The following is a 12,914-nucleotide window of genomic DNA, read 5'->3' as shown; positions in this document are numbered from 1 at the left end:
TGTGTTGATTTTGTGACCTGTAACTTTGTTGAATTCTCTTTATCAGTTCCAATAGTCTCTTGGTTGAGTCTTTTGGTAGCCTTCTGTGTAGAAGAATCATGTCATCCACAATCAGGAATAATTTGGCTTTCTCCATTCCAACTTGTATACCTTTTATTTCTTTCTCTTTCCTGATGGCTTAAACTTCCAGAACTATATTGAATAAAAGTGGTGAGAGTGCTTCCTTGTCTGCTTCCAGATCTTAGTGGAAATGCTTCCAGCTTTTTCTCTTTCAATATTATGTTGGCTGTGGGCTTGTCATATATAGATTTTATTGTATTGAGGTATGTTCCTTCTATACCTCATTTTTTAACTTTTATTTAGTAAATATAAATTTCCAAAGTACAGTTTATGGATTACAATGGCTTCCCCCTCCCATAATTTCCCTCCCACTCGCACCCCTCCCATCTCCCGCTCCCTCTCCCATTCCATTCACATCAAGATTCATTTTCAATTATCTTTATATACAGAAGATTGATTTAGTATATATTAAGTAAAGATTTCATCAGTTTGCACCCACACAGAAACACAAAGTGTAAAATACTGTTTCAGTACTGGTTATAGCATTATTTCACATTGGACAACACATTAAGGACAGATCCCACATGAGGAGTAAGTACACAGTGACTCCTGGTGTTGACTTAACAAATTGACACTCTTGTTTATGGCGTCAGTAATCTCCCTAGGCTCTAGTCATGAGTTTCCAAGGCTATAGAAGCCTTTTGAGTTCGTCGGCTCTGGTTTTATTTAGACAAGGTCATAGTCAAAGTGGAAGTTCTCTCCTCCCTTCAGAGAAAGGTACCTCCTTCTTTGATGGCCCCGTTCTTTCCACTGGGATCTCACTCACAGAGATCTTTCATTTAGGTCTTCTTTTTTTTTGCCAGAGTGTCTTGGCTTTCCATGCCTAAAATACTCTCATGGGCTCTTCAGCCAGATCTGAATGCCTTAAGTGCTGATTCTGAGGCCAGAGTGCTATTCAGGACATCTGCCGTTCTATGAGTCTGCTGTTATACCTCATTTTTTAATGTATGTTATCATATAAAGATGTTGTATTTTATAAAATACTTTCTCTACATCTATTGAGATATATGTTTATCCAACTGGTGTTAATTCTTCCTTAAATGGTTAGTATAATTCAGGAGTGAAGCTATCTGGCCCTGGGCTTTTATTTATTGACGCTTTATTGTTGATTCAATCTCATCCTTAAGTCTGTGTAGGTTTTTATGTCTTGTGATTCAATTTTGGTAAGTCATGTTTCCAGAAATGTATTTATTTTTTCAAAGTTTTCCAATTAGTTGGAATAGATTTTTTCATAAAAGTTCCTAATGATTCTTTGTATTTCTATAGTGTTAATTGTAACACATCCTTTGTCTTCTATGATTTTATTGGTTTGAATATTATCTATTTTTTTCTTGGTTAATCTGGCTAATAGTTTATCAATTTTGTTTATCTTTTAAAAGCAGCTCTTTATTTCATTAATCATTCATATTTTTTTCAGCTGTTATTTAATAAATATAAATTTCCAAAGTACAACTTTTGAATCATAGTGGCTTTTCTACCCATAACTTCCCTCCCACCTGCAACCATCCCATCTCCCACTCCATCTCCCATCCCATTCTTCATCACGACTCATTTTCAATTATCTTTATATACAGAAGATCAACTTAGTATATACTACGTAAAGATTTCAACAGATTGCACCCACAAAGACATACAAAGTATATAGTACTGTTTGAGTAGTAGTTTTACCATTAATTCGCATAGTACAACACAGTAAGGACAGAAGTCCTACATGGGGAGTAGGTGTACAGTGACTCTCATTGTTGATTTAACAATTGACACTCTTATTTATGACGTCAGTAATCACGCGAGGCTCTTGTCATGAGCTGCCAAGGCTATTGAAGCCTCTTGAGTTCACCAATTCCAATCTTATTTAGACAGGGCCATAATCAAAGTGGAAGTTCTTTCCTCCCTTCAGAGGAAAGTACTGCCTTCTTTGATGGTCCATTCTTTCCGTTGGGATCTCACTCACAGAGATCTTTCATTTAGGTCATTTTTTTTGCCACAGTGTCTTGGCTTTCCATGCCTGAAATACTCTCATGAGCTTTTTAGCCAGATCTGAATGTCTTAAGGGCTGATTCTGAGGCCAGAGTGTTGTTTATTTAAATTTCTATTTTGTTTATTTCTTCTCTAAGTTTTATGATTTATTTCCTTCTATTAATTTTGGGTTTGATTTCTTCTTTTTTCTAGGTTGTTGAGATCCAATGTTAGGTTATTTATTTGCTATCTTTTCTTTTTTGATGTAGGCACTTATTTCTGTAAACTTTGCTCTTAACACTTCATTTGCTGTATCCCATAAGTTTTGATAACTTGTGTCCCCATTTTAATTAGTTTCCAGGAATTTTTAAGTTTCCCTTCTGATTTCTTCAATGACCTATTACTCATTCAGGAGCATGTTGTTCCATCTGCATGTATTTATATAATTCCTAGATTTTCCCTCTATGGATTGGGGCTTTCCTATGGTTCACATTGGAAACAATGGTGAGGAGGAGTAAGGTGAGGTGAGTGGACCTTGATTTCTGGCCGTGGCTATGGTTATTACTGTTGGATAGTTATTCAATGACTGTAAAGATGGCCTACTCATTTCTTTATATCCTGCATGTTGAATAGGACTACAGCTGGAGGATCGTTTCCTGGATCCTGGTTCAGAATGAAAAACTAAACACTTAACTGCAAAGTTGAGAGAATTTTTGAGACCATAGAATATGTGCAGTAATAGGTTTAGCCAAGAAGAAGCTCCTAACTATAAATCTATATGTTCAATAAATTGGGAAAAACAATTTATCAACTTATAATGATTCTGTCTGACTGCATTGAAATTGAGATTTTTGATGTGGTAGGAAGGCCAATGAAATTCAGGAGACATTCTTGGAAACTCCTTCTGCTTAAAATTAAGAAATAGAACAACCATCTTTTGTGTGTTTTGAGGAGCTGGGCCTTGGGAGCTACACCAGGGCAAGTCACATTGTCAATTCTCTCTTTAGTACTTGATTTACTTCATTTCTCAATGTTTCATGTTCCTTAAGATGACCAGTTGAGTTAAAAGGGAGTGTCATAGGAAAAGAGGAATGGAAGCTCTATTGCTTGGTGTTATGATGAGAGCTATGGAAAAGAGTTGTTAGAGATTGATTTACATAGTAACATTAGTTCTGTTTTTCTCATATCTTTTTTAAAGCCCAACTGGCCAGAACTACTTCCCACACAACACTGTCTACCTTCTAGAGGCAGTACCTAACTGCCAGACCTGCTTACCACCACTAACACCTTAACAACAGCTCTGGGATTAGCCATTACAATGGATTTCTTTCTCTTCTGGATCTCCACAGACACTTTTTTCCACTTCTGATTTTCAAATATCATTTGTTTCATTTTTTTACCTTCCTTGTTCAAGGAGAACCGGATAGAGACTCTTGTTTCTGTTTTGCCTCCATTATTTTTCCTCACCAAGATTCTTTGGCATAAGATAGAAAATCATGTTCCAACTGTGAAGCTCTCAGAGAGGTCTTTGCTCTGTCTGGTGGCTGTAATTTGGAGGTGCCCATGTATATCAGTTTTGCTGCCCACTCTTGAATGCTGCCTCTGAAATCACTTTTGTCACCTTACTTGTAAAACACTAGAAAACATGTTCTTTCAGATGGAGACTTTGTATTCCTAGATTATAAAATATTAGCAGAACAATTCCCAAATCATTAACCTTCTTTCCTGAAAAAGTTAATTCAACACTAGTGCCAAGATGTTTGTTATTCACATGTTGTGCTGCCAGTTGGCAGGCACAGATTTGCAAGAATATTGGAGGAAATGAGAGCTGTGAGGAAGGTACAAGTTGTATCACCTCCTCAAGGTATGCAAGAATGGACACCAAAGTACTGAAAGCCTTCAGTGGTGGTTGCTTATTTTTCCTGGAGGTAAAATTGCCTACTCAGTATCATGGGTTGGGGAAGATACTTAAGTCTTCAACCTTTTAAATGAACAAGTTCTGGAATGCATGGTATGGTAGGTGCTATGAATCTGAACTGAATCTGGTATGTGTTTCCCATAATGGAATGATCCCAGGTCCAAGGCCAGGCCCAAAGATTGGACTTCTCTGGCATGAGCTCTATGTGTTCCTTTGAACAGGGTCACTCTTATTCTAGACCTGAATTCCTTCATCTGACGAAGGGAGTGTACTGGATGACTGAAATCCCACTACAGAACTGCATATAGCATATAGCCCAAACAAGATCAGTGCAATAGAGCTCGTTTTAGGGAAATTCTAATATATCACTGGGCACATCTCCAGTAGCTCTACATTCTCAGTACTATTTCCACAAAACAGGTTTACTATATTTGTAAAAAGGAGAAGGAGATAATTTGTTAAAAGTTTCTTGGAGAAATTCATGTTATAGAGTTTGGAAATACATGGAAACATTATTATTATTATTATTATTATTTACTTTAAAAACCTTGTGGATCATTTACTTTCTAGAACTTCATTGAGGAGTGTGTAAATCCACATAAGGGGGAAAAGCAATTCATATCCTTTGTTATGCACACATCTTCTCCCATACCAGGATACTAAATGCCCTCAAAGGAGGCTGCTTACCTTTCCTAGAGGTAAAATGACTCACTGCTGAAGATTAGGGAAGAGGCTTTAGTCTATAGCCCCATTAGGAAAACAATTCAGAGTATGAAGGAGGCTGTTAGTACTGAAGTGCTGAATTTAGGATAGTCAGAACTGCCTATATCTGGATGACTAGGAACAAGGGAAGGGCATGGTTACTCAGAAGCTGGCATTCTCCGGCTATTGTATGCATGCCCTCTTTTAAAGGCCATTACACTGCTTCATACCACTGTTCCCTCATTTAAAAAGTGAGGTGAGTAGGTTGCATGTCCCCAGATATCTTCCAGCACTTTGACAACAACTCTTCCAAGAAGGACTTCTCAACTAACACAGGTAGGACTGGTAATTGGATATGGGCTTGTCTTTTCATACACTCCAACCCCAGCAGACAGATTAACCTTGAAGGCAGGAAACATGCCTGGTTCATCTTTGTGATCCCAGGGCCCAGCCAAGGACTGAGTTGTGTCTAAGTCTGTGGAGTACATAAACGAGAAACCATCTAGTCATATAATCTTTTAAAAAAGATTATTTATTTATTTGAAAAGTAGAGTTATAGAGAAGAGAGGCCGAAAGAGAGAGAAGTCTTCCATCTGCTGGTTTACTCCCCAAGTGTCTGCAACAGTCAGAGCTGGGCCAAATCGAAGCAAGGAGCCAGTAGCTTCATCCTGGTCTCTCATGTGGGTGCAAGGGCCCAAGCACTTGGGCTATCTTCTGCTGCTTTCCCAGGCACATTAGCAACAAGCTGGATCAGTAGTGGAGCAGCTGGGACTTGAACCAGTGCCCATATGGGGTGCTGATGCTACAGGTGGCAGCTTAACCTGCTACACTACAGTGCTGGCCCCTAGTCATGTATTCTTGACAACCTCCCAACAGCAAACTTATGCTGTTTTCCACTCTTTCCAGTCACCAAATTGAGTGGTTAAGAACATGGAATGTATCATCAGATGACGTGAAATTTTAAATGGCCTGAAATTTAAAATCTGGCACTGTTGCAGTATGATCTTGACAGGTCATCTATAGCAGATGTCCTATTACATCTTCCAGGCTATATGCATGTGGCCAAACTCCCAACATCTTGGTTCTTCCTCTAGGATCTGAAGCACCTCTACCTGTACAGAGAAGGCTGGAGAATCTTGGGAAGCACACCCTCCCATAAACAGCCCTCAATCAATGATTATTGGGAGTTGATGGATACATACTCCAGCTTCTTAGTCCCTCAGGAAGGATAATTCTGGAGTCATTGTGCTATGCTGTGAGGTGATAAGCAGCCCCTAATAGCCTAATACTCATAGCTAGGTCTTGTTATGCTCTTGTTGAATGCAAACAACTTGCAGAACATCAGTATCAAACAAGTAACTCTGTGGCCTGGATGAATTGAAAAATAAATACCATTTCATAATCTTGTGTAGTCATAGAAAAAGCAAGATAACTGTGAAAATAATTAATTTCCAAACATGGAGTTTGAATTCCAGCATGACAGCATAAGGGGCTCTGCTGACTCATTCCCAAGTAAAGCTAGTAAAGATTATTTTCAGAACAATCATTTAGGGCCCCTGGAAATGGTCCTAAGGAAAAACAGCAAATGAAGAAACATCTATATAAGAAATCTTACAAAAGTTCCTTAAGGAAAGCAATAGGTTTTGATATTTGAGCCAAAATATTCCCTTCTTTCCAGCTTCTTGCTGAGCAAGGCAGAGACTCCACTTTAGACTGCTATAGCCAAGAACATAGAGTTATCTTTTCCCCATGCTCCTTGACAAATGACTTTCTTTCCAGGAGAAACAGTACCTCAGCATCTCCCATGCTGATGCTAGCTACCTGTTTCTGAGGCTTTCATGTGAGTGCAGTCGAGAAGTCACAAATCAATTCCTCTGTCCACCCACCTCTATTTGTATAATGAAGGCTTTACCTTGAGTGTAGTACATTGAGAGTACTGTGTCTCAAGTTGTTTTTGCCTGGCTCATGGGGCAGTGGTTACATGCTACAAGAGGCAAGTCAAGAGGATCTCAGTCTGCTGTATTACACTAAGCATACACCAATAACTAAGCTTACAGAGCAGGGTGTGCCACCCAAAGACAAGCTATGCACTGCCACCACCCCAGCTCCAGAGCTATTGCTCCTGAGATTTTTGCCTGGGGGAAGAAGTAGGCTGCAAAACATATAGGTTCTAATCTATGCTCCAAGGAATTGACTTCATTTTCAATGGACTTGAGAAGTTGAAACCTAAGGGTACTCTTAATAGTAGAGCTTGTAATACAAGGCAGTTGGGAAGAAATTTTTGTGTATAATGAAGATACAGACTAGCTTGTAGTTTAGGTTGTTTTCAGGGAATAACAGCTAATAAAAGCCCTCATAGGATCAGAATAAATTATGAGACATGGACCTCAGAAACTATTACTTCAAAGGAGCCATGATTCAATTGGATTTGTTTGTATAACAATTTATATTGTAGAGCATTTGTTGAAAACAATGGAGCGCCGGCGCTGCTGCTCACTAGGCTAATCCTCCACCTTGTGGCGCCAGCACACCGGGTTCTAGTCCCGGTCGGGGCGCCAGATCCTGTCCCGGTTGCCCCTCTTCCAGGCCAGCTCTCTGCTGGGGCCAGGGAGTGCAGTGGAGGATGGCCCAAGTACTTGAGCCCTGCACCCCATGGGAGACCAGGAGAAACACCTGGCTCCTGCCATCAGATCAGCGCGGTGCGCCGGCCATGGCGGCCATTGGAGGGTGAACCAACGGCAAAGGAAGACCTTTCTCTCTGTCTCTCTCTCTCACTGTCCACTCTGCCTGTGGAAAAAAAAAAAGAAAACAATAGAGCATTCATCATGAAATTAGTAGAGTTTAACAGCTACGCATAGTAGGAGTAAGAAGGACAACCCTAATGATACCACTGTCATCCTAGGGTGACTGTGTGATAGTCAAAGTTATGCCTTTCTGAATAGCAATTTCAGAGGCCTAACAGTACAAGAAAAGGGATTAAAGTAAATAATCCTATCTAGTTACAAAAAACACCTAAAAACAAACAACAAATAACCAAGTCCCAGAGGCTGGGGCAGAGCAGGAAGATTTGCTACTATTGTCAAAATTTTCCAATTTCCAACCCAAAAAATTATGTCATGCAAAATAACAAGAAAGTATGCACCATACATCAGAAAAAAAATCAATGAACACCAACTGCCTGTGAGAGCAACTAGAGGTTGGATTTAATAGAAAATCACTTCAAAATAACCATTACAAATATATTTACAGAATTAAAAGATTCAAAGAGTGAAAATATGATGACAATGTTGTATCAAATAGAGAATATCAATAAAAAGTGGGAGTTATAGTTTAAAAAAGAAACAAATGAAATTCTGAAGGTTAAAATTATAATACTTGAAATGGAAAACACAGTAATGGGATGCAATAGTACATTTGAATTGGCAGAAAAATAAAAAGAATTATTGTATTTGAAAATAGATTGATACAAAATTATGTAAGATGAACAATAGAGAGAAAGAAGAATGAGGAAAAATGCATAGAGTTTCAGAGAAATGTGGGAATCATCAACCACACCAATATAAATAAAGAAAACCAAAAAGAAAGGAGATACAGGAAGGAACAGAAAAATATTCCAAGAAATAATGAATGAAAGTTCTCCATATTTATTGAAAAACAGTCATTAAACATATGGAAAGCTCACCAGACTCTAAACAAAATAAACACACACACACACAAAATCACAAACAGAAACATCATAGTAAAAATAGTGAAAGTCAGTCAAGGAGAAAATCTTGAAAGCAGCTCATATAAAGTGATTCATCAGCTATAAGGGAAGTCCAGTGAGATTAGCAGTTGTCTTTTCATCAGAAACAATAGAGGCCAGAAGGCAGTAAGGTAACATACTCAAAGTGCTCAAAGAAAAAACTGTAAGTTAAGAATATTACATCTGGTCAAGCTATATTTCAGAAATGAAAGCAGAATAAAAATATTCCCAAACAAAAACAAAGGATTTGTTACTAGCAAACCACCTCACAAGAAATACTAAAAGAAGTTCTTGAGGTTGAAAGAAGGGCCCGAGACATTGATTACAATCCATGAGAACAAGTTAAGGCACACTTTATCCTATTCCTGTTACCCCTCCCACCTTTATAGGTGGTAGAATATCTCAGCTGCAAGTCTCACATACCAAGGTACAACTGACACTTTGTTAGTTACTGATTAAATGTCTTTGGGAAATGATAGGCATTTTAGGTCTCAGAGAACTTGTCTCTACAGGGAGATCAAATGTTTGAAGAGCAAGTGGCTCTAATTTCCCCAAGAACAGCATAACAAGTGGAAGAGGCAAAATAGTGCTAAGGCTTTATGGATTCAGGAAGTCACTCTCTCTTTCTGGGTCTCAGTTTCCCACTTTTAATATAAGAGCATTTTTCCTTAGAATACCAGACCCAAAATGCTCAGTGATATTATGACAAGAATATAATTTGCTGCGCCTTTGCCGAGACTGTCAGAATTGTCAAATGTAAAATTAGATAGGATCAGGCATTTGTCCTAGCAGTTAAGCTGCGACTTGGGGTGTTCACTTCTCATATAGGAGTAACTGGGCTCAAGGTCTGGCAATACTCTTGATTCCAGCTTCCTGCTAATGTGTGCTCTGGGAAGCAGTAGGTGATGGCTTAAGTAGTTGGGTCCCTGACACCCATGAAGGAGACCCAGATTGGGTTCCAGACTCCTGGCTTAAGCCTGACCCATCCCCAACTGTTGTAGGCATTTGGAGAGTAAACCAGCAGATGAGAGATTAATATTCATTCTCTCTCTCTCCTTACCTTTAAATTAAATTAAATAATTTTTAAAAATTAAAACAAAAATAAAATCATATATGGTTAGGAAAAATTAAAAAGTTTATTGTTACACAATAGGATAAGATACAGATCATCATCCAGGAGACTTCAAATGAAATGGGAAGCACACCTTACCAGTTACCACATAATTTATAAAATACTAAGGAGGAAATGTTTTGATCTTTGTGATTGATTGATTTATATTATCATTCTTTTAAAGGAAAACAGAACTGCATAAGTTGATTTGTTTACTACAACAGATTGGTTTCATGTCACTGAATCATTTTGACAAGAATGTAAAGGTTATTTTTTGTGTTTTTGATTTTTTAGGTGTTTATGTTGGCTTGATTCATGTCAAATGTAGTTTACAAAAGGAAAGAACAAGTTCCTTTGTGTAGACTGTATAGACACAGCATCACACCATGGACCCATGGGAGAGGTGGAGGAAACAACAATTTTCCCTAACAATAGCAGCTCTATTCCCAGATATAGTTCTCAGCAGAGGACTGAGAAGCCAGCCCCAACCTCAGCCTTTGCTTCAGTTTGGTTCCTGTTTACTGCTGACACTAATTCCTTATAAAGAGCTCCATGAGCTAAGACTGAGAGTCATGTCCCTTGTGGCATGTGTCCCATGTATGAGAGAGGAAATACATACCGCTGAACATTAAGCACATTGGAGATGGAAGTGACACCATGGGAGGGGGAAAGGTGGTTACCCAAAAGGTGAATGAGCCAAATCCCTAGCCAGCTCCAAAGGATCTATTGCTTCCAGATGTTCTTAAAAAAGAAGAAAAGCATATAATCAAATGGGAAGGGTAGACTAGAAGGCTAGGAATTGTCCCACTTTTACACAATATTTTAAATATACATGATCTAAATTACATGTGCTTCAGTTTGATGTCTGCAGGTCTGTCAGTATAGGGGCTAGATCTCAGAGAGCCTTTCCTTACTACTCACTTGCTGCTACCTCCCTGACTCACCTTGGAAACAGAGGCTGGAACAGTATAGTTGCCAGACATGGTGGGGTCCAGTAGGCAGGGCCAGAGCCTCAGTCCCCACTCTGACTCTTGGGTTCTCTGTGTGTATATATGTGTGTGTGTGACTTTGTGCATAAATGTACCTGGGGATCCTGTGTGCAATTTTGTGCAAAAGGAGTGGGTCACTGTCACAGAGGATGGGGGCAGGTGGGGCCCTGTGAAGCCAAGCCTACTGGGCTGTCTAGCTCCTGTGATCATGTTACACTGAGGGCACAGCTTCTTGGCACCCAGAGTTTGCAGCCAGCACTTCTTACAGCGCATGTACCAACATTATATGGATATTAGGGGCATTGAATATGAGTCCAGGCAGATGAGGCACTTGTAACAATCTCCATGAGATAGCTGCCATTCAGGCTCCCTGATCTGAGCCTTCAGGGCCTCAAATGTGGTCATAGTTGAGTGTTTGGGGCTTTTTCCAATGTAATTGTTCTTGCAAATCTTCTGTATGGCCCCCTGCTTGCTGCTTTCACCATTTCTGTGAACAGTAGCTCATCATTGGTCAGTTTAGAGAAATCGGGCACCATGTGGGTTCTGCAAAAGTTACTGCAGACAGGAGTACTTCTTCTAGGCTCCACCAGACTCCTTGCCTGTGAATGGCATGGCATCAATCTCCATTTATTGTGGCTTCCCATATTCCAGAGGGTCATCCACATCCACATCCAAGTCAGCATCACTGTCCAGATTCTCTTTGAAACATCACATAATGAACCCATAGCCTCAGAAGTTATTTTCCAAGAGTTGTGGCCCATAACTGCCTCTGCCTACACCATTCATACTCTTGAAAGTGGTTGTTGTTCTTATGCACAGTGTCTGTGGCATCATCATTAGCCCTGCAGGAGCCTTCCATCTTTTTTTTTTTTTAACTTTTATTTAATGCATATAAATTTCCAAAGTACGACTTATGGATTACAATGGCTTCCCCCCCATACCGTCCCTCCCACCCACAACCCTCCCCTTTCCCACTCCCTCTCCCCTTCCATTCACATCAAGATTCATTTTCGATTATCTTAATATACAGAAGATCAGCTTAGTATACATTAAGTATGGATTTCAACAGTTTGCTCCCACACAGAAACATAAAGTGAAAAATAATAGATGATTTTTTTTTAAATGATGATGAAATCAGAGCAGACCTATTGTCATGTTTAATCCCAGTGAGAGTCAAGTTGGGAATTGATAATTTCTTTTTTTTTTTTTTTTTTTTTTTTTTTTTTTTTTTTTACAGAGGATCAGTTTAGTATGCATTAAGTAAGGATTTCAACAGTTTGCACCCCCATAGAAACACAAAGTGAAATATATTGTTTGAGTACTCGTTATAGCATTAAATCTCAATGTACAGCACATTAAGGACAGAGATCCTACATGAGGAGTAAGTGCACAGTGACTCCTGTTGTTGACTTTACCAATTGACACTCCTGTCTATGGCATCAGTAATCTCCCTATGCTCCAGTCATGAGTTTCCAAGGCTATGGAAGCCCTCTGAGTTCTCCGACTCTTACCTTGTTTAGACAAGGTCATAGTCAAAGTGGAGGTTCTCTCCTCCCTTCAGAGAAAGGTACCTCCTTCTTTGATGACCTGTTCTTTCCACTGGGATCTCACTCGCAGAGATCTTTTGCCAGAGTGTCTTGGCTTTCCATGCCTGAAATACTCTCATGAGCTTTTCAGCCAGCTCCGAATGCCTTTAGGGCTGATTCTGAGGCCAGAGTGCTATTTAGGACATCTGCCATTCTATGAGTCTGCTGAGTATCTCACTCCCCATGTTGGATCACTCTCCCCTTTATTTACTCCATCAGTTAGCGTTAGCAGGTACTAGACTTGTCTATGTGCTCCCTTTGACTCCCAGTCCCTTCACCATGACCAACTGTGAACTGAAACTGATCACCTGGAACAGTGAGATGGCATTGGTACATGCCACCTCGATGGGATTGAATTGGAATCCCCTGGTATGCTTCCAACTCCACCACTTGGGGCAAGTCAGCCTGAGCATGTCCCAAATTATACATCTCTTCCCTCTCCCATTCCCACCACCATGTTCAACAGGGATCACATTTCAGTTAATTTTCAACACTTAAGAATAACTGTGCATCAATTACAGATCTAAACCAGTCATATTAAGTAGAACAGATAAAAAAACTACTAAGAGGGATAATGTATTTAGTTGTTCATTAACAGTCAGGGCTATGCTGATCAAGCCACCATTTCCCATAGTGTCCACCTCACTCCAACAGGTTTCCCTCTTGGTGTTCAGTCAGTCGTCCTATAAAAGCAATGCTCTACCTGCTGAATCCTATCTTGCTCTGACCCTGCCAGCATGTAGTTGCACAGGGTATATACTTGCCCTTCTTGCTTCCTCCATTTCAT

General features: G+C 39.6%; 1 pseudogene; it reads right to left on the bottom strand.

Moving 5' to 3' along the window:
• Positions 1-10,228: 10,228 nt before the first annotated feature.
• On the bottom strand, positions 10,229-12,914 carry LOC103352002 (E3 ubiquitin-protein ligase RNF220-like; annotated as a pseudogene).

This window comes from Oryctolagus cuniculus, chromosome X (assembly GCF_964237555.1).
Source record: "Oryctolagus cuniculus chromosome X, mOryCun1.1, whole genome shotgun sequence".
Classification (NCBI taxonomy): Eukaryota; Metazoa; Chordata; class Mammalia; order Lagomorpha; family Leporidae; genus Oryctolagus; species Oryctolagus cuniculus.
This window is presented reverse-complemented; position numbering and strand designations above follow the sequence as displayed.